The 21,731-nt window shown below is 47.5% G+C and overlaps 2 long non-coding RNA genes across 2 annotated transcripts; one reads left to right on the top strand and one right to left on the bottom strand.

Annotated features, from left to right (window-relative positions):
• Positions 1 to 1,095: 1,095 nt before the first annotated feature.
• LOC125942148 (uncharacterized) lies at positions 1,096 to 21,730 on the bottom strand. The gene is made up of 3 exons (XR_007464851.1): positions 21,270 to 21,730; positions 15,385 to 15,465; positions 1,096 to 1,274 (listed from the first exon to the last, which is right to left on the bottom strand). It is a non-coding gene; the product is annotated as an uncharacterized LOC125942148 (long non-coding RNA).
• On the top strand, positions 17,540 to 18,413 carry LOC125942147 (uncharacterized). Its single transcript, XR_007464850.1, has 2 exons — positions 17,540 to 17,820; positions 18,269 to 18,413. It is a non-coding gene; the product is annotated as an uncharacterized LOC125942147 (long non-coding RNA).
• Position 21,731: the final 1 nt, after the last annotated feature.

Raw genomic sequence — 21,731 nt, 5'->3', positions numbered from 1 at the left:
GTGAGTGCAGGTGAGTGCGAGTGAGTGCCAGTGAGCGTGAGTGCAGGTGAGTGCGAGCGAGCGCCAGTGAGTGTGAGTGAGTGCTGGAGTCTGAGTGGAGGCGAGTGTGAACGTGAGTGAGTGCGGGGCCGGAAAAAATTATGGTGAGCGAGTGCGAGTGTCCTCCCACACTGCCGTCCTATGGGTGGTTGAGCCCGACGTCATTCAATTTTGCTCAACCAGCCAATCAGTGCACACCCTGAAAGCGAAAAGAAATTTCGCCTAGGGGAATGTTTCAGAATACGGTCCTTGCTCTGCTCCCTTCATCCAAGGTACTACATTACTACGTGGAGTAGCCGGACTGCTATAATGCTGAATAATAAAAGTGCTACAGCACGATTGTTCATGCCGTATTCGTGTAAGTCACGCGAGAGCAGCTCGACTCTCGCCCAGAGTTTGCCCGCTCGTCCAGTTTCTTGCCTCGGCGTGGATCACCATGATACGAACACGAGTTTAAATTATTGTTTAGCAGGTGCCATGCTGCCGCCGTTTTATTTTAATGTTTTTCGTATCTGGGGCACAAGTGCACTTCTGCAGTTTTACTACCTAGGTACACGTGTGCATTGATTTATCATGTTTAACGTCCCAAAGCGACTCGGGCTATGACGGACGCCGCAATGGAGGGCTCCGGATAATTTCGACCACCTGTGGTTCTTTAACGTGCACTGGCATCGCACAGTACGCGGACCTCTAGCATTTCACCTCGATCGAAATGCGTCAGCCGGGGTCCAAACGGCGTCCTTCGGGACAGCAACCGGGCACCGTAACCGCTGAGCCACCGCGGCAGCATGTGAGCAATTCGTATCGGTATCGCAGAGCAGAATCGCAGTAAAGTGCGAGTGAGTACGATTTCCATGCATGCATGTAGAAAGTTTCGGCCACATTCTAAAAGCATTTACGAATTAACGGAGGCCAATTATGGATTGCAGTCTCGTGCCCAACACTACAGGTTTCATTTTGTTACAAGTGTAGTAAATTAGCAACCTTTGTATTTCTCAAAGAAAGTTCACGGTGGATTCGTCCGGATACTGTATTCTTTTAAATTGTAGACGACTGCAAACTTTGTCTTCAGGCGAAAAGCATCTGTCAAGTACTGCCAGTGCCTCTTTGTACACGTTTATTGCTTCGCCGTCGCCGGTTCCCCGTTGATACCACCCTGCAACCAGTCTTCTACGAAACCCACGTACACACTGACGCCGTCCACCCCAAGATCGTTCAGCAGCATCCATGTAAACCTGCAAGAGTGAAAGACTGAGCAAAAAGGAAATGACGCTCGATTCCGCAACCCCTGAGCACCACAGAATAAAGAACCAACTTCAGAGAAGGGAAACTGTACCTTCCACAGTGGTACAAAAATAAGAAGTGGCAGCGCATGGAACATATGTAGGCATAAGACACATGGCACTGCTCAAACAGGAAGTGGAAATGAAGTTTATATTTTTTAGAGCGAAATTCAATAAGGCCACTTTTCACTGCTAGCGTACGCTGGTACACACCGCGCTTGCCCGGCTGCCGCGTAATTTCTGTGTTCTAACTGCCAGGAGACCAATGATGATGATGTGTGGTGTTTTATGGCGCAAGGGCCAAGTTATGGCCAAAGAGCGCCATGCCAATGTTTGTGAGTATGCAGTGGAGCGATGAATTCTGAGATGTAGATGAGGCGTGGCTGTAAAGGGGCCTAAAAATATTCGCTGTAAAGTGCGTAAGATATACATGTACTAAAATCATGGCAATAATTATTGAGGTGTACTATGCACTGAAGAATGCATTGAGAAAGAATGACACGATATTTAAAATATTTAAGATGCAGTAATTGGCAAGAAGCACTACTGCCTAAACAGAGCCCTTGAACCACAAGGGCCCGGAGGCATGTGCTATAAAAAAACTATCACAGCGGCATCCTCTGGAGAGAGGCGCTACGAACTAGTTGGGCTAATAACATGCAGGACCACATCGTTCAAAAAATTGACGACTGCTTTGACATTAAAAATTGGTTCTTCGCCAAGAAACATAATGGGGTGAAGCGGGACATGATATCGGTACGCTTGTGGAAAATATTTCTTTCTTTCAGTTTCAGCTTCCCGGCACTCCACGAGGACATGGAGGACAGTCAGCCTCTCACTACATCTACCACAGGTTGGAGGATCATTTCCATTCAACAGAAAATTGTGAGTACCATATGTGTGTCCTATTCTTAGACGACAGAACAGGACATCAGTTCGTCGTGTTTTCGTTGCGGGGGACCAGAAACCTAACTGTGGCTTAATTAAGTGAAGCTTATTATTTGTTTCAGCGTCCCACAAGTGTGCTGCCAGTGGTCTCACAGTTTTCTTCGCAGAAAAGGCTTCAGATCTGCGGGAGGAATAGTAGCCGCAGGATTAATAGCTTGCGATGTAGTTGATGTGGCCAACTGGTCTGCAAGCACATTACCCTCAATGCCTCTATGGCCAGGCACCTAGCATAGTCACATGCTGGTTAGATATATACGCTCTGCATAAAATGGAATAGAGCTCAGTAAGTACAGGATTTTTGTTTTTGCAGAGTGACATCAGAGCTTTCACCACGCTTAGGGAGTCTCTAAATATAATTGCTTTTTGAAGTTGTGATGCCCTTATATGATTCACAGCCGACAATAGTGCATAGGCCTCAGCCGTAAAGATACTCATTTCCGGGTGGAGTACACCGGATTCCGAAAAGGATGGGCCGACGGCTGCATAAGATACCCCGGCATGTGACTTGGAAGCATCTGTGTAAAACTGTGCACACGAGTATTTAGATTGGAGTTCTAAGAAATGCATTTTAATGTGTGCCTCTGGCGCGTGTTTAGTGACCTCTACGAACAATGTGTCACACTCTATGAGTTGCCAGTGCCACGGCGGCAACAGTTTCGCTGGAGCCATAGGACATTGTTCAAGCAGCGGAACACCCATTTCCTCACTAAGATTCCTCACACGCAAAGAGAACAGCTTTCTCGCTGCAGGTCTATTATGGAAGAGTGTGGCAGCAGTCATGTCATTCATAGTTGAGTAAGAAGGATGTTTAATGTTTGCTTGTACTTTCAGAAAATACGTGAAACTGTTGTATGACTGCTGGAGATGAAGCGACCACTGATTCGACTCTACGTACAGGCTCTGGATTGGACTTGTCCTGAAAGCACCGGTCGCGAGACGGATACCCAGGTGGTGGACGGGGTCTAGGATTTTTAATGCACTGGGCGTTGCTGAATTGTGAATTATAGATCCGTAATTAAGGCGTGAGAGGATAAGACTTTTATACAAGTTAAGCAACCACTTTCGATCACTGCCCCAAGTCGTACGCGACAGAAGCTTTAAAAGGTTCATTGTCTTCAGGCATTTTGCCCTCAGATACTTAAGGTGAGGAATAAATGTAAGTTTAAAATCTAAAATCAATCCTAAAAACTTGTGCTCGCTGCTCACAGAGAGCGCATTTCCATTGATTGCAATACTCGGGACTGGCATTACACCTCTCTTGTTAGTAAAGAGTACGCAAGTGCTCTTTTGGGCATTTACCTTAAAACCATTTTCATCTGCCCATTTGGACAATTTGTTTATTACAAGCTGCACTTGTCGTTCGCAGATGGCAATATTGCATGACTTGATGGCTATTTGCACATCGTCGACATAAACGGAATAAAACATTGTTCGTGGAATGACTGTATGCAGGCAGTTCATTTTTAGAATAAATAGTATGCAACTAAGCAGGCCCACTTGCGGTACACCGGTCTCTTGGGTGAAGGCCCTAGACAGAGCGTTACCCACTCTTACACGGAATGTACGATTAGAGAGATAACTTTCGATAGTGTTTAACATGCTGCCACGGACACCCATCGCCGAAAGATCTCGGAGGATTCCGTAGCGCCATGTCGTATCGTAAGCCTTTTCTAAGTCCAGGAATACTGAGAGACAAAACTGCCCATGTATAAAGGCATCTCTAATATAAGACTCAATATGAACAAGGTGGTCTGTTGTGGACATACCTTCCCTGAAACCACATTGGAAGGGATCTAGGATTTTGCCACTTTCAAGCAGAGATCAAGCGCCGGTTTATCATTTTTTCAAATAACTTGCAAATACAGCTTGTCAATGCTATTGGTCTATAACTACTGGGTAAGGATGGGTCCTTGCCTTGTTTATGTATAGGGATGATCACACTTTCCTTCCACGAAGATGGAATGTAACGAGCTGCGTACATGGCATTGAAAAGACTTAATAGTGTTTTTAGGGTTTCAGGGTGCATGTGCTTAATCATTTCGTACAGGATGCGATTGCCACCTGGTGCAGAGTTATTGTAACAGTTTAGAGATGCCTTAAGTTCAGCGAGAGAAAACGGTCGATTGTATGTATCATTTGGCGCACATTTAGGTTCGAGGGGCTGTCGTTCTGCGCGTTCTTTGAACTTCAAGAAGTGTTTTGTGTAGTGTGATGCACTGGAGATGTGTTCAAAATGTTCACCCAGGAAGTCAGCCTGCTCTTCCAGGCTATCACCTGTGTTTACCAAGGGGAGTGATTTTGTGTGACGTCCTTTTAATGTGTTTACTCTGTTCCACACTTTTCTCTCGTCTGTATAGGAATTTATACTGCAAAGATACTGTTCTCAACTATCTCTCTTAGCACGTCAACGTGTTCTTCTGCCTTGGGATTTTGCCTGTTTGAAATTTATGAGGTTTTCGGCAGTTGGAGAGCCGCGAAGCAATCCCCAAGCCTTGTTTTGTTGTTTTCGCGCCTTTCTACAATCGTCGTTCCACCATGGGATGCGACGCTTTTTGGCTAGCCCGTTTGTTGGATTGATTTTGTGGCAGCCTCTATTATGAAACCTGTAAAGTAGGCCACAGCATTGTGTATGTTAAAGCCAGCAATGTCATCCTGAGCTAAATATGTTATTTCTCTGAAGAGGACCCAGTTTGCCGATTCAACTTTCCATCTGGGAACATGTGGAGAGCATTCAGCCTGTTTTGTTACATTTATGACGATTGGGAAGTGGTCACTTCCGTAGGGGTTATAATATAATGTTCCAATCAAGGTAAGGTATTAGTGTACTGGATATTATGCTCAAGTCTATTGAGTAGGTTTTGTGCGCAACGCTATAGTACGTCGGCTCCTTCTTATTGAGTAGACATGCATCCGAGGAAAAAAGAAAATTTTTTATTAAACGCCCTCTTCCGTCACAACGGCTGTCTCCCCACAAAGTGTTATGCGCGTTTAAATCCCCGACAACTATGTATGGCTCCGGAAGTTCATCAATGCAGTTTTGAAATTCTGTTTTCTGAAGTTGATAATTCGGAGGGATGTATATACAGCTAAAAGTAATTAGTTTATTGAACAACACCGCGCGAACAGCAACTACCTCTAAGGATGTACGGAGTTTTAGTTCTTGGCAGGCAACAACTCTGTCCACTAGGATATCCACACCACCGGATGACACGGCCGTGTCATCGCGGTCTTTACGATAAATAGCATATTTTCGGAGGAAGTTTGTTTGCTTGTGTTTCAGGTGTGTTTCTTGAACACACAGCACCTTTGGATTATATTTATTAGGAGTTCTTTGATGTCATCGAGGTTGTGAGGAGTCCTCGGACATTCCACTGTAATATTTGTGTGTCCATTTTGAATGTGTTTTTGGCCTGTGCGTTCAAGAATATAAAGTTAGCTCGCGGGCCCTTTCCAGGCGCCATGACACGAGATTTTTCTTTTTTGGAGCGGTCGATGTAATCGCGCCGCTCCTTAGGCGCTGGCTGCGCCCTCACGCTTGGTGTTGTATCCATGTCCTCTTGCGAGGCGCTGGACACGCGCTCTTGCGAGCGGTTGATTTGACGTGAAAGCCTCGTCTCAAGGGACGAGGCCCTGGAGGCCACCAGCCCGGAGGTCAATGGCCCCTTGTTCTGAGATGGCGGAGCAGCGCTAGCTGCAGCCGCCAAGGGGGCGGATGGCGTCACCGCCGGCTTACGTTGTGTGGGCCAAACAGTCGCCGGAGGCCGTTGTGGCGCTTGCCCCCTGACGCGCCACGTCGGCAAAGGTGTTCTTTGGCAGGTACACTACCCGCCTGCGTGCCTCTTTGAACGATGTTTTCCTTTACTTTGTTTGTCACGATTTCTTTTTCTTTTCTCCAGGATGGGCATGATCGCGAGTATGCGGGGTGCTCCCCATCACAGTTCACGCAGTGTGGAGTATTCTCACAATTTTCAGATGGGTGTTCTTGGAAACTACATTTAGCGCAAGTCTTGTGGCCTCGGCAGTTCTGTGAAGTGTGGCCAAATCTTTGGCAATTAAAGCATCGGAGAGGATTGGGGATGTACGGTCTGACCCGGATCTTTAGGTACCCAGTCTCAATGGTCTCGGGCAGCGTACTTGTTCCGAAAGCTAAAATTAGGTGCTTTGTTTCGATCTCTTTTCCATCGCACCTCATCTTAACTCTCTTGACATTGATCACATTTTGATCACTCCAGCCCTCTAGTAGTTCAGCTTCCGAAAGTTCCATAAGATCAGCATCAGAAACGACTCCACGAGTTGTGTTCATAGTGCGGTGCGGTGTGACTGTCACTGGGAGATCCCCGAATGACACTAGATTTGACAGTTTTTCGTGTTGTTTTATTTCGCGGAGTTCCAGAAGGAGATCACCACTTGCCAGCCTGGAAACTTTATAACCTGGACCAAAAGCTTCAGTCAGTGTTTTGGCAACCAGAAAAGGTGAGATCATTTTCGCTGTCTTCTTTTTTCTCAGAATGGATTACATGAAATCGAGAAAAATTCTCAGTATTTCGGCCAAAAAACTTGAAAACTTCTTCGGTGCGCCCTCGTTTCAGACGGCGATCAGGGGGTGGGGGGAATGAACTTTCCATAAGTATAGGTGAATGTTTCGGCAGCGGCGCCAGCCACCCACCATGGAGCCCAACGAGGGGACACTGCAGAGCCTGGAAAACATAGGTCCTGCAAACGCCAGCTGTACGCCGCCACTATAACCAGATATGGAATATCCAAGGTTGGCTACCCACACAAGGTTAACCCTCGCCACCAGGAATGTTGGAAGTAAATGGAAGAGAAAAGGAGACAGGAAAGATTAAAAGTTAGGGAGAAAGACGAAGATTGAAGAGAAGAACAGGAAAAGGCGACTGCCGATTTACCCCGGGTGGGTCAGCCCGGGGGTGCCGTCAACGTGAAGCAGAGGCCAAAGGAATGTGTTGCCTCTGCCGAGGGGCCATAAAGGTCCAAACACCCGGCTTCGGCTCAACTCCCAGGATCCCCTTTTCCCCGGACACGGCTAAGCCGCGCACGGCGACACGCGGGAGGGGCCAACCCTCATATGCTCGGGTCCGTGGTGTCGCAACACACCAAACACCTGCTGACGCAGACGCCCCTGCGGGGTGCCAGGAGACCAAAGAGCCTCTACTGACGCCCATAAAACAGGCCACAAGCAAGTGAACGGAATGTGCGACTTTAATGGCAGAAGAGAAGCAGTGCACCTTCTCATACAAGAGCAGAAATTAAATTTGCATGTCGATACACTAGAATTATTAACACGAGCTCATAAACGGCTCACCTTCGTCGTCGCACATAGTGGTCTGGTAACAAGCGACAACCAGCAGTGCAAGCAAATTGGACAGTGTCCCACCTGTGTGCACCGACAGTCGCCATTGAAAATGAACAACTTGCATTGAGAAGCAATCGGGTGATGCAGGCATCTGCTGCCGCAGCCATACAGAGACATGGACTACCCAGCATTTTAGCATTACAGTTAAACCTGGATATAATGAAATTGACAAATTCCCGAAAAACCTCGTTATAAAGAGGATTTCGTTATATGCAGGTTCGACACGAAAATTCGAAAAAGAAACGCTTACCGTATAAACTCGATTCTAATGCGCCCTCAATTGTAACGCACACCTGTTTTCCGTTTTCATCGAAGCACTCATCCTTGGAATGGCACACCAGGTACCAGATGCGTGGACGCGTGTCGTTTCGAGCAAGCGCGAGGCATCGGAAACGAAGAGCGAGCGTCACGATGGCGTCGTAGCGTTGTAGTGTTACAGTAGAACCACGCTGTTACGTTCCCGGGGGCTGCGTTTTCCCGGCTGTTCGTTTTCGGCCGGTCCCGGCACAATGCAGTGATAGCCCCGCTGTTGCTTCGCAACTGTGGGACCGTTCCCGCATCATACGTTGCAAACTGCCACCCCACGCCGGCCCGAGCGGCCATTTTGACTTTTCATGTCGCTTGGCTTGGTGCCTTGACGATGGCATTGGCCGCCCAAAGTGCCGGGGGCAACAACTATGACATATTTTCGGTTTCCGCTAGCAAAAGTATGGCCCTTGAGATCCGTATTTGCTATACAAAGATGGTGTCTATGACGCATTGTGGCACTAAAATTGGTTTTGGCTCATAGATATCTCGTATAACGTCCAAGGGGGATAACGCAGTCGCCGCGCGCCGTATGCTGTATGTGCGAGTGAAAACGTGCGAGGGGGAGGGATAGCGGGGCGGCGTTGTACTGTACTCTGGCATCAACTGCGCGGCAGCGCGTGGTCGCGCGGGCCGTATCTTGAAAGCAATCTGCGTTGGGGCAGAGTCTCGTAGCTTTGTGCGTGCTGTGTGTTCTCGGCGCTCAGTTTGCGATGAAGCGATAGACAACAGCACGAAGGTCACTTCGCTCGCTTCTCCCGCGGCGCTTCCACCCGCCGCCAGCGTTTGACAGCGCGTGTCCGCGCTCATCAAGTGTGATGTGTCACAGCGTGTACCAGCGCGTCGGCAACACCAACTGGAAAAGGAGAGAGTGCCGGCTTGGCAGGCTAGGTCAGCTGCAGCAAGCGGCAGGATCAGGTTTGAATGAAGGGAGGGGGAAAGGTCACGCCCACGGCGGCAAGATCGACGGGTTGAGGGATGAAGACCCGCCTCGCACACACACGCACACACACGTGCGCTCCCTTCGCATTCCGTCACGGCAGAGAAGGTGCTTCCGGTTGCTGCTCGCGCAAAAATGACAAAATTTGGGGCGAAATCTCTAGGTTGTCGGAGGGGGAAATTCGTTATATCGAGGGGGTCTCCCGCTGCCACTTCGTTACGTAGAGGTCTCAAATACATGTGCTTCTATGAAGTAATGACAGGGAATAGAAAAACTTCTTTAAATCCAGGAATTCGTTATATGGAGGTTCATTATAAGCAGGTTTAACTGTAACTCCTTTCCAGCCTACACGTTTCTTTTCTTTCAGGGGCCGCTAATGTGTGGCTCACACTTAGTGCCCCACTCTGTCTCAATATGGACAAGTCGGTTTCGTGGGCATCACCTTCGGCAGCCACTTTGCGGGCCATTCCACTCGGGTGGCTATCAACTTCATGCACGTCGGACCATGCAAGCACGCATGCTGGTCCAAGTTCATGCCAAATCGCGGCTGACGGAAGGCCACAAGCAAAATTTGCACATGGCTGCAGCAGGAAAGGACGGAACGGGGAGTACCAATCACGGTAAATTGGAAGTCTATGTTGCTGTGTGTACTGCAGGAGCAGGTGCTTACCTCGACAGACTGCTTCCCAATGCAACTTACCAGGCCCCCACATCCAAGAAATGTAACACGGCGACCACGACCAAGTCGGACAGCAGCGAAACCAGACTCTGCAATCAATCACTTCAGTGTAGCTTGTGCTACACTGAAGGCTATCTATCGAGCAAGGCAAGGCTAGACAAGCAATGCTGAATGAGAGTAGACATTAAATATGTCAATTAGGAGTGTGCGAATACTCGAATATACGAATCAAATTGTAACTTCTCAAATAGTTCAAATCTGAAGTATTCGGTTACTCAAATATTCCATATATTTGGTGAGCCTGGTTAGCGGGCAATATACACAACACATTTCAGTTCTACCGTTCCATCATGGTCTACCGCACAGACTCTACACAAAGTTCGTATGCCACGAACCTGATAGCACACAGAATTGTGGTCGTGACACAGACGAATCGTGAAACTCAACAAAAACAGCCTTTTGTTTGCGCCACTCGCACAGGCTGCACCATGTCTCATTTACTTCACAAGCAAAAGTTGTACATACACTTCAGAGGAATCTGAGACTGCAATTCGCGAGCACAAAACGAAAGCGTGCCATTGCAAGCCGCAAAAGCGCACCACAGCTGCCACGGCATGCTGCGTGGCCGGCACTCGTACCACCTCTTGGCCGCAGAGCCAACAAATGTCTCTGTTACGTTTGCAAGCCAGATAGAGGTAGTGCCAGTTTCTACCAAGTCCCTACCAAGTCCCTCACTAAGCCGACATCTTCTGCTCCCGAATTTCATCTGCGTTATGTGTCTGAAAACGTAGTCCGACGATCCTGCTCTCAGTCAGGGGCGACAAGATTGAACGAACAAAAAGTGCCATTTGGAAACATTTCGTAAAGAACTCGGCCCAAGAAGCAACGTGCAAAAGCTGTGAAATGAAACTTCGAACACCATCAAGCACAACGATGCCACTTGCGAATCTCAAGAACAAGCATTTTTATTGCGATAGCAATTATATGGACACTTCAACTGGATTTCTGCCGTCGGCGTCGCCGTGAGGTTCCGTATAGATAAAATCGTCGCCACGCGCCGTATGCCCGAGCGGAAGCGTGCGGGGGACGCGCGCTATCACGGAGAGCGAACACATGGCGGAAAGCAAACGCGACCGTCGCGCGAAAGGCCGTTGGGGTATGGGAGGGAGGGAGGGAGGCGGGGCGACGCTGCGCTCCGGCACCAAAGGCCTATCTTGCGACCGGGCGCAAGGGAAACTTGCCACTCAATCTCCCACGTGAACACAAAGCGGGAAGGCAGCGCGGGAGGGAGCGGGGGGGGCGCAGCTCTTGCCAACAACCGCGTTCGCACTTTGCCCAGCTGTGTCACTCGGCCGCACCGTCTCCACACGGCTCTGACCTTTCTATGTGCTGTGCATTCGCCGCTCAGTTTCCGTTGAAGCGATAGACCGCTGCGGTGGATGCGCTTGCTGCCAGCATTTTGAAAGTCATCTGCAGTCATTCAGTGTGATCTACTCATGTTTGCTTGTGCGCGCTGACACCACGCTTGTTAATTCAGGTAGTAATAGTCGGGCCACATTTTCCAACGCATGCTACACATGTATTGCTGCCCGGATCGGCAGTGCAGCACTACAGGTGTGTCCCTTCGCACGCGGTGCCCACGGGAAGCGCTTCTCATCAACGCCACCGTTTCACACATGCCTTGTCGTGGTCATCGAGTCTCTCTTCATGTCGGTCTACTTACGCCGCAGCACACCTGCTTACTTAATAAGCTTATGTTTACTACAATTCATATTGCTACCAAAGCCGCTCACCTTACTTCGTATGACATTGCTGTATTGCTATCGCATTCATTGCTTTGCCCTTAGAGCGAAACTCACTTTTTTTTTGCACGGGGTGTTTTTGAGAGACAGCGGGAAGCAAGGAAGACCAGACGGTGCACAGCCGCTCATCAAAAGTGCGCTGAAATTGGGCAAGGACCTATCGCAGCACGAGACAGTGGGTGCACCGACGGGGGAGGGGGATTTCGGGTGTTGTAATCCCCCCACCCTGAGGCCTAGGTAACCCTCCCCCCTCCACGCATCCAGCCCCACCAGTCCAACGTATACCTTCAGTGCTCTGTTCACATTGTCTTTACAATTCAGGAGGTGGCTTGAGGTCGAATTTTCCTGCTTAACAAGAACATATCACTGTCTTGTATCTATTCATTCACTCTTAGTAAAACGCTGAAGATGTAAACATCGTCATCATCCTTGGTGTCATTATATTATAATTAGGCATGTTATTTGCCGTTGGATTCCTCTGGCTAAACCAAGGAAATTGCATATTATGCAAACTGCTTGATTCTCCCCCCCCCCCCACCACCACAAAAATTCAACCCTCCGTCCCCCTGGCAGAGGATCGTGGGTACGCTGCTGGGACGAGAGAATGGTGATAATCACCAGAATTGCCCGAATGCTGGCGCTCGACCTTCAGCCTTACATCTGTCAAAAATTGAGGCTTCAAAGAACTGATGAACCACATAAGGCCATTGTACAAGATATCCAGCCTCACAAGGTTTTCGAGGACAATCATCCCGGAGTTGTACAGAGACACAGTCATGGCTGTCAAGGAAAGAAAGCATGCAGACTTCCAGGAAGGCATAGAGTCAATCTCTTTTACAAGTGACATGTGGACGTCGACGTCTAACCAAAGTTACATCAGCCTCACCTGCCACTACTTAACCTCCAACTTCGAGATGAGAAGCTTTGCATTAGACAACTGGAGTGTGACCGAGAGCCACACTGCTTGCAACATCCTGAAGCACCTGCGAGCAATGATGGATAACTGGGAGCTGCCACTACAGAAAGTCCCAGTCTATGTGGTGACGGACAATGCGCGAAACTTCCGTGCGGCCCTTAGGGGCATTCCTTGCGTCCCAATGCAGTGTATGGGCCATACACTGAAACTAGCTATAGAAGATGCCAAGGAAGAAACAGCAGGAGTTCCTGCCATTCTCAAGAAGTGTTGCGCAATTGTTGGTCCTTACAAACACAGGGCCCAAGCTGTGGCAAGACTGCAGGATTGTCAGCGACGGATGGAGCTCTCAGTTTTGGAACTTATTCAAGGCGTGGAAACAGGTGGAACAGTGAGAATGACATGCTGTCGAGTCTTGTGCAGCTGAAAGAAGCAGTCTGTTAGAGCTTGTCACCTATGAGACAACTGTGCCCAACCTGACACCACAGGAATGGAAAGCAGTGGTTTGGCTCGTCAAAGCTCTTGAACCAATCGCATCGGCTTCCTAAGATATTAGTAGCCAGAAATATGCAACTTAGTCGGTAGTACCATTTCTCTATAAAACACAAATGGTTCTGAAAGTCTGCATTGCAGCTGATGACGACACCTCAGAGTATGCAAGAAACTTGCTGAGAAGCATGAGGACGTTTCCAGGGCAGGAGGCACAAAAGGCAACCGCCTGTGACCCAAGGTTTACGAACCTTTTTTGTGCTCAAACGTTCCAGGAAAAAAAAGAACTCTTGGAGCTTGCAAGAACAGAGTTGTAGAGCTCTCCAGGAGAAGCATCAAGTGACTGTACTGAAGCGTCAACATCTACAGCTCACAAGGAGCGCGTCAGCCGTATCTGGGACAGCATTGAGAAGCTGGCAGCGTCATCAGAAAGACGACACTTCTAAAACAGCCAACATGAAGGAGTTTCAGCGGTACCTTTGAGAGCCCACTTGCAGTAAGGACCAAGACCCTCTAGCATTCTGAGAGAAACAGGCAAGCAACACTTCCCAGGACTATGCAAGATGGCCATAAAGTACATGGGCATTCCAGCAACAAGTGAAAAGTTGTTTTTGACGGCTGGCAACATTGTTATGGCCCGGAGGGGGTTGACCCCAGATCGTGTGCAACAGCTGCTTTTTTTGCATGAGAATTTGTAAATATTTGAGCTTCTCTTAATTTTGTTATTCGATATGATATTCGGCTTTTTTTCTTGATTTGATTCGGTATTCGATTCAAGACTTACTATTCGGTATTCTTACACCCCTAATGGCAATGAGAAAGCTTGCATTCAAGAAAGAAGCCACTCTGCTCTGCAAGCACTGAAGGCCAAAACATCAAGAAAAGTCAAATGCTACATAGCACACGGTGCAAAAGTTCACGGTGCAAGCACAGATTAGCCAAACTCATGTAGTGTTTTCTTTTATGTTTGAACCAATTATGCTGAACCATAAATATTGTTACGGGAGAATATATATACAATGGATATATTTACAGGGTAAGGCGCACAACGCTGCAGCAATCGTTCAGGGGAGCGCGTGCACACCAGAAAACCACCCGTCGTCGTCGTCATCGTCCAAGCACTGACCACAGGATCGCCGCTCGTGACATTACCCGCCGGCGACAGAAGCACCGTCCCAGTGCAATTAGGGCCCGGGCCGAGAGTGGTACGGTTTAAGACGTGAGACATGGACTATGTCATTCGCGATTGTTGCAGAGGCCAACGTAGAATTTAGCGGAGCGATTTCATAGGTCACATTAGTGACTTTGCATACGACGCGGTAAGAGCCAGCATAACGGGAGAAGAGTTTTTCGCATAGGCCAACGTGACGTGACGGGAACCACAGCAAGACGAGCGATCCTGGAGGGAAGTTCACCTCCCAGTGTCGGCGGTCATAGAGACATTTTTGATTGACCTGTGAAGCCGACAAGCGATTGCGGGCAACCTGACGGGCGATGTCAGCACAGGCAAGAGCATCACGAGCATAGGCAGAGGATGTGTCTGCGTGAGCATGAAGTATGGTGTCCATAGGCAATGGTGGGTCGTAGCCAAACAGTAGATAAAAAGGTGAATAGCCAGCTGTGTCGTGACGAGAAGAGTTGTAGGCGAAGGTCACAAAAGGCAAGTTAATGTCCCAGTCTCGGTGGTCCTCAGACACGTACATAGCAAGCATATCTGTGAGAGTACGGTTGACTTTTGGCCAGCTCAAAACGACAACATTCAGCGATGACCGACTCCACCGTTGAGCAGTTCTTACACCGTAGCAGATTGAATGCGTCATCAGCTATGCCTTTCAGTACGTGGCCCACTTTGTCCACTTCAGGCATGTCCTTGTCAGCCTTGTTGCAGAGACAACACGCCCTGAATATACGAGATGTACAGCTCCGTGGACGTCTGAGCACGAATTGCGAGCTCCTGCTTGGCCGCTAGTTGTCGTGCGATAGGTCTCCCAAATAGATAGCGTAATTTCTGCTTACAGACGTCCCAACTCGTCAGATCTGCCTCATGCGTCTCGAACCAAAGTAGCGCAGTGCCCCGCAAGTAGAAGATGAGATTCGCCAGCATTATGGTTGGGTCCCACTTGTTAGTGCGGCTGACGTGCTCATACATTGCCAGCCATGCATCGACGTCCACGCCGCTTGTGCCGTTGAATGTCCCGGGATCACGAGGGTGCAAGAGAATGACCGGTGATGGGTCTTGCTCACACTGGGTCGCTTGGTCGGTCATTGTGGTGGCAGCAACGCGCCGTCCGCTGCGAAGATCCAGTTCCCGGTGTTGCAGCGAGCGTACCCCGCACGTCCACCAAATATGTTACGGGGAGAATATATATACAATGGATATATTTACAGGGTAAGGCGCACAACGCTGCAGCAATCGTTCAGGGGAGCGCGTGCACACCAGAAAACCACCCGTCGTCGTCATCATCGTCCAAGCACCGATCACAGGATCGCCGCTCGTGACAATATGATCAAACATTAATATCTGCTACAAACAAATGACATGTATCTCAAGACTAGCAAGCCAATACAGCATATATCAAGCATGTTTATTTCTGAACTTGGTGTTGTTTACCTTGTAGTAGCAGGAAGTAGCTTGTCTTTAGCGTGTGGAGTGTGTTGCTTTACACTGGTGCCAATCCTCCTTACTGCATCTCTGGAACAGAAATTTTCACTGCATTAGAAATGGAAAAAGCACAATTTTGCAATAGGAAATGCAAGAAGGTGTGACATATACATTGTAATGGTTTTAGGCTGCAGAACGCATTCTGCAGCACCCTAGAACTGTTTGTTCTAGGGTGCTTAAGCACCATGTTAATTAAAATATTATTGCTACTGTCCATAAAATTAGTGAGCTGCCTAACTACAATGTGTGTCAACAGCTAAAGTATTATTAGGATCACAAATGAGAGCATTTGTGCACTCATTTATACACTAGAAGATGTCACACTGCTGGTTCCACGAGCAAATGCACGACAGACATGAAGCTATTAGAACTGCTGCGTTCTTTTCTTGCACGAATGTGATGCACCGCTTCATTACTACAGAAATGCCCTAAGGTAAATTAAACTGAACAGCAAGAACACGTGGAACCAACAAGTACGAAATATGGATGAATTATCATGCATGCAACTGTTTACATTAAATGCAGTTCTACTATCACTCAGTGGTGCACCGACGAGGGGGAGGTGACATAGCCCCCCCCCCTCCCCCCTGAGGCCGAGTTTGGTGCTCTATCCACGCTATTACTGACACTCCCGAGTTCTCCCACTCAAGCAGTCATAAGTGACCTCCTCAGACACTGCCACCACTCACTGCTGCCATGACCATTTAGGTAAGAGCTTCAATGGATGACCACGCCCAGGTGAAAATTTCCAACTGGGATCCAACTGGGATCAGCTGGGATGAACTGGTTCCAGCTGGAAACCAACTGGTCCCAGTTACACACCAACTGGTCCCAGTTACACACCAACTGGTCCCAGTTGGAAAGCAACTGGGTAGCAACTGGTTCCAGTTGGGATCCAACTGGAACAATTTCCAGTTATACTGGGAGTGACTGGACCCAGTTGGGATCCAACTGGAACTTTGACCAGTTGTACTGGAATCAACTGGTTCCAGTAGAGAGGCAACTGGAACTTTCACCATTTGTACTGGAATCAACTGGTTCCAGTTGGATTCCAACTGGAACTTTGACCAGTTGTATCAGTAGCAACTGGAACCAACTTAAACATTGGCCAGTTGTTCTGGTAGCAACTGTTTCCAGTTTGAATCCAAATGAAACGGTGACCAGAAGTTTAAATGAAAGCAAGTAACATCCAGTAACATGCAGCAGCTAGTCCTACTTATACTGAGCAATTAAGTTTGGCAGTTTTAGCAATCCTAGCCAACATTCTAATAGAAGTCTGTAATAATTAGTCTAATACGTCAGTTTTGTATTAGTTGTATAAGTTTTGTATTAGACCAATAGAAATTTCTATTAGTCGTACTGATTTACCTATAAGACCAAGAGGCCGTGTGTATTAGACTTATTAGTCTTTTACAAGCAGTGTAGTAGACACGCGCGTGTCTACTAGTTTCTCTATTAGACTAACAGGTCCTATTGGCCATGGCCTTATGCAGATTGTTACTGGTCTGATACAACATGTACTGCTAGATTCCACAGCTCTTGTTTGCTGGTGAAAGTTAATTGACAAAAAATTAGAATAGCGGACCGCTTGCTTGCATGGAGGGGTGTTTCTAATTAATCACTGAATAATTAAAAATTCTGCTGTACAATTGTGCAGCAGATTGCGTTCGCACGTTTGCATTAGTTTCAGCACACCACCTCTCAGCGACGTACGCCTACATGGTCTTGCCAATTTTGCTTCACTGAGCCTCGTCGCGATGAGTCGAGGAAACAGCTAGTGTTTACAGCACAGCGAATACTCCCCCGCGAAAAAAAAGAAAAACGCGAACAACCAGCCGTCAGATCGCGGTGCCCGGTCAGCTTACGAACAACCATATTTGTTTGGCACTGAAGTTTCGTCAGTGTCGTATTTTCTGTTGAAGTGCGCATAAAGTAAATGTTAAACTTTTAATCTAAATTGCTAACTTGATATCGCATATAAAAGGCCGTAATATTTATTGACATCAAAGAGCAGTATCGCAGAGAAGGGAACGCGGCGGGTGGGAAGGATATAAAACTGCGACCTTTGTCAGCGGTAGTTGCGCACAGCACGTGTGCAATGGCGGCCGCCATGTCAAGGCGAGGCTAGCCACTGTAGCGAGGCGTCACGCGAGGCGTGCGTGCGTGTTAGTGAATTAACGATGTGTTTTTAAGGAACCCGTGGTGTTAGCGCCTGCGCAGTCTCATTCGTGGAGTAGTATATTTGGATAGTTTTATCTATGGCTGCTGTTGTGACTTCCAAACAACCCAAGGCAACTGTTTTACCCCTGTCCTTCGCGGCTTTGTGGATCTATCAGCGTGCATCGATGTGCAGTGTTCTCCCCGGCGCCGATTTACCATTTCGAGGTAATTATACTTCTTGTTTATGCTTCTGTAGTACAGAATGAGGTGTTTTCTTTTTTTTTTATCCTGGCGGTGGACTTAAGTACTTCTGAACTGTGCCGTCGGGCCGATTGCTGTGTGCGTTGCAGCAATGATCGACATGCCTGTTTCCGACAACGCTGTGCAAGATTTGTGTCTAGAGTTCTTTATATCTGCCTGCTGTTTCGATGGAACACACATCTTATGTTGATTTTGTGTTCTTTATAGTGGTCCTATCGTGTCACGTGGCGTCATTTTTTATTATGATAAACATTTTGAGCTAGCATATATCACACTGTCCTAAAATTAGTTTGGTAATTGCGGAGCCACATTACTCTAATGTGGAAGCAAATATTGCCAGCTTAAACGTTTAGTGGTAGAACTAGCACCCCTGTTTCTAACTGCTTCTATATGTGTGTATTTTTGTGCCCAGGTTTTTTTAACCACTTCCTCAAAAGGACGCCCTTTGGTCGAAGTCAACGAAAAGCTCTCAATCAAGATTGCTGACCTGACGAAGATCTCGAAGGAGGAATCTGTAAAAATACATGCTGTGCTAATAAATGCTTTTAGCAATTTTACCTGTTTTTCGTTATGTATCTGGAACATTACAACATTTTCTTTCACTCCAATAGACCTATTACACTAATACACTAAGAGACCTACTAGACTGTATTAGTGTCGATAACCGAATAGGCTATTAGGGTTTGTATTAGAAATTTTGCTAGGGACTTAAGCAATAATAGCTGAACTGCCTTAGTTGTATGAAATCCATCAGCAGAATACACTTTTGATAGGCTTCTGCACGGGCCAGTTGCAATGGGGACCAACTGGGATCAGTTGTAATGGGCTCCAACTGGGACCAATTGCAATGGGGACCAACTGGGACCAATTGCAATGGGGACCAACTGGGACCAGTTGCAACGGGGACCAACTGGGAATTGTTCCATAAACCAGTTTAACTGGAACCAGTTGCATTCCCAGTTGGAAATTTTCACCTGGGCGTGCACTGCTCTGTGGACCAGCTTTGTAGCCCCAGTCAAAAAGAAACCGACTACAATTGGCTTTTCCAATAGGAATCAACTGGAACCAACAGGAACCAATTGAAAAATCTTTACTTCGAACTGGTTACAATTGGGTCAGAGGAAAAACCAATTGGAGTTGCCATTTGGAATGAACTGGACCCAATGGGAACCAATTCGAAAATCCCTAGTCCCAACTGGTTATGACTGAGTCAAAGTGAAACCGAGTCAACTGGACTTGCCAACTGGAATCAACAAGGCCTATTTGGACCCAATTCGGAAAACATTTCCTCCAAATGGTTACGATTGAGTCAGGGATGCAGCCAATTGAGTCCCATTGGACTTGACAGTAAACGAGCTAGGCCCACCTCACATTCCCAACTGAGTCTAACTGGGCTACCTATAGGAATAAACTACAATTTAACCAATGGGAAATCATACTTCCAGTTTATGAACTCATTCAAAGGAACTGGAATGAGTATAGCTATATATGCATGCAGTTCTATATATGCATGCAATTGATACCAATTGGAGTCAATTGTTTTTTCTGACAGGGTAGACTTGTTATAGCCGCCAAAAAACATGTTAATTCTCAAACACACACACAGCCAAGTTTTATTTGCGAGAAAGCAGCAAAAAATCTGTTTTTCACTTGCTGCCATGGCGGCCTTGCAGTGATGACAGCATCCTCAAACTCAGCAAGGCCCAACTGCTCTGCAAAACCCTTTATGACAGTCGACACACCGGCTGCGTCGAATACGGAAGGGGAATCTTCCACGTCGTCGTCCAAGACGATGTGGAAGCACTAGAAGCTATGGGAGCTGGATACACGTCATGGCTACCAAGTTTTGACATCACTATGGGTGGCAACTGCAGCCCAGAAAATGTCCATGCTCCGTAACTTCACTATCTATGGTCAGCGTGCAGGACATTTCGTCTATTCCATTTGCTTTTATGCGCCAAAAATTAAGTAAATACTACACACTAACCATTTGGCATGCGTTAAGAGACTACGACTTAAGCAGCCAGCCAATACAGTGGAATCTCGATTATATGAATCTCACGGGGTCACGAAAAATATTCGTATTAGCCGAAATTCGTATCATCTGAACACAATTAAAGCTAGCTAAATTAAAGAGTCAGAGGTGAACTCACTCAGGCACACGCACGTAAAAAGCATTTACAGTATAGACCACTTACAACGTCACCATTTATAGTAGAGAACTGGCTACAACGCGGCCTTTTCTGACTGCCATTTACCCTCCCCTAGAGCTCCATGTATATGCATACCGCTTACACTGCAGCCGCGTGAGACAAAATGCCGGTTATAATGCGGCTTCCTCGGGAAAATCTCGCCAACAAGGGCGGTAGCGAGCACGCTTCTCAACGAGGTGCGCCCACCGATGGGAGAGGAGATCAACGAGGGCGATGCGGAGGAGGAGCATGATATCTGGAGCACGAGTCCAAGGGTGATAAAATCGTCGCCGCGCACCTTCACGGAGAGCGAACGCACCGCGGAGAGCAAACGCGTCTTCCGTCGCGCGAAAGGTCGTGGGGGTATGGGAGGGAGGGAGGGGGGCGACACTGTGCTGCGGCACCAAATGCGTATCTTGCAACTGGGCACAAGGGTAACGGTGACGCAATCTCCCACGTGAAAGCAGCAAAGCGTGAAGGCAGTGCAGGAGGGAGGGAGGGGGGGCGGCTTCTACTCTGCCAACAAATGCGTTCTTGTATTTCGCGCCTGTGCCGGCTGTAGGTGTTGTCGCGCACACCGTATCTTGAAAACGATCTCCACATGGCTCTGACCTTTGTATGCGCTGTGCTTACGCCGCTTAGTTTCTGTTGAAGCGATAGACTGCACGAACCTTCGCTTGCTGCGGTGGCCGTGCTTCCCCATGGGGAAAAGCACAAAAGCAACAAAAGTGCCACCACTTCAAACTCTTCGCGCCCAGTCGCGGCCTCCGCGCTGTTCTCTTTCGCGGCCGTCGGTGGCGCGGCGTTTATTCGTATCAACTGACGCGGGTCGAAAATTGCTTCGTAACAACCGTTTGCTAGCATGTTGCAAAGTAATGGGGCTCGACCGGGACCACAGAAAAATTTGAATCATCCGGAAATTCGTATTAGCCGTGATCGTATCATCAAGATTCCACTGTACATTAGATTGTGACAGTGCAGGGAATTCATTGCGACTATATTTAAACCAAAATTACTTATTAAGTGGGTATAAATAACGAGGTTTTACTGTATTTTGGACACCAATGGCAAAGACGAAGTTTGAATAAACAATCATTGCACGTTCTTACATTTGTACGTGATGCATGCAGATAATATTCCCCGAGAATAATCCCCTCTGTACCGAACCAGCGCAACCAGTATAGATAAAAACCCGATGTTAAGAAACGTGGCCAGACATACCTGTACGCAACGTGTGGTCCCTTGTCCACCAAGGCAGTTAACACGACCCAACGTAAGGAGCGGCTGGTTGATGTTGCATGCAAAAGTAATGCAAACTGCAATAATACAAGCTGTAAACCCAAATGATGAACATGCTTCTCCAGTAGCAATGCACACAAATGTCGAGGCTTAAATAACTGCCACAATGAAGAGCAGCTGGTCAGAAAAACAAAAGATGTTGCAATATAAAATTTCATTTTATAGGATGACAGTCATGGCACCATAATTATAAGTGCACACAATAATCCAGCTAGCATTGCTCATCAAAATAAGATGCTATTTGTAGCCTTCATTATAATATTACTCTTCTATGAACTTTACAAAAATTGAATGTCAGTAGAACACATACTGAATCATGCTGCTCTGATGACCAGAGCTTAGCAAACTCTCCCTAGGTGTTCGCAAAACAACTTACCTGCTTCA

The sequence above is a fragment of the Dermacentor silvarum genome, chromosome 1 (assembly GCF_013339745.2).
Source record: "Dermacentor silvarum isolate Dsil-2018 chromosome 1, BIME_Dsil_1.4, whole genome shotgun sequence".
In the NCBI taxonomy this organism is placed as follows: domain Eukaryota; kingdom Metazoa; phylum Arthropoda; class Arachnida; order Ixodida; family Ixodidae; genus Dermacentor; species Dermacentor silvarum.
The sequence above is the reverse complement of the archived record's forward strand: the minus strand, read 5'-3'. Positions and strand labels throughout refer to the sequence as shown.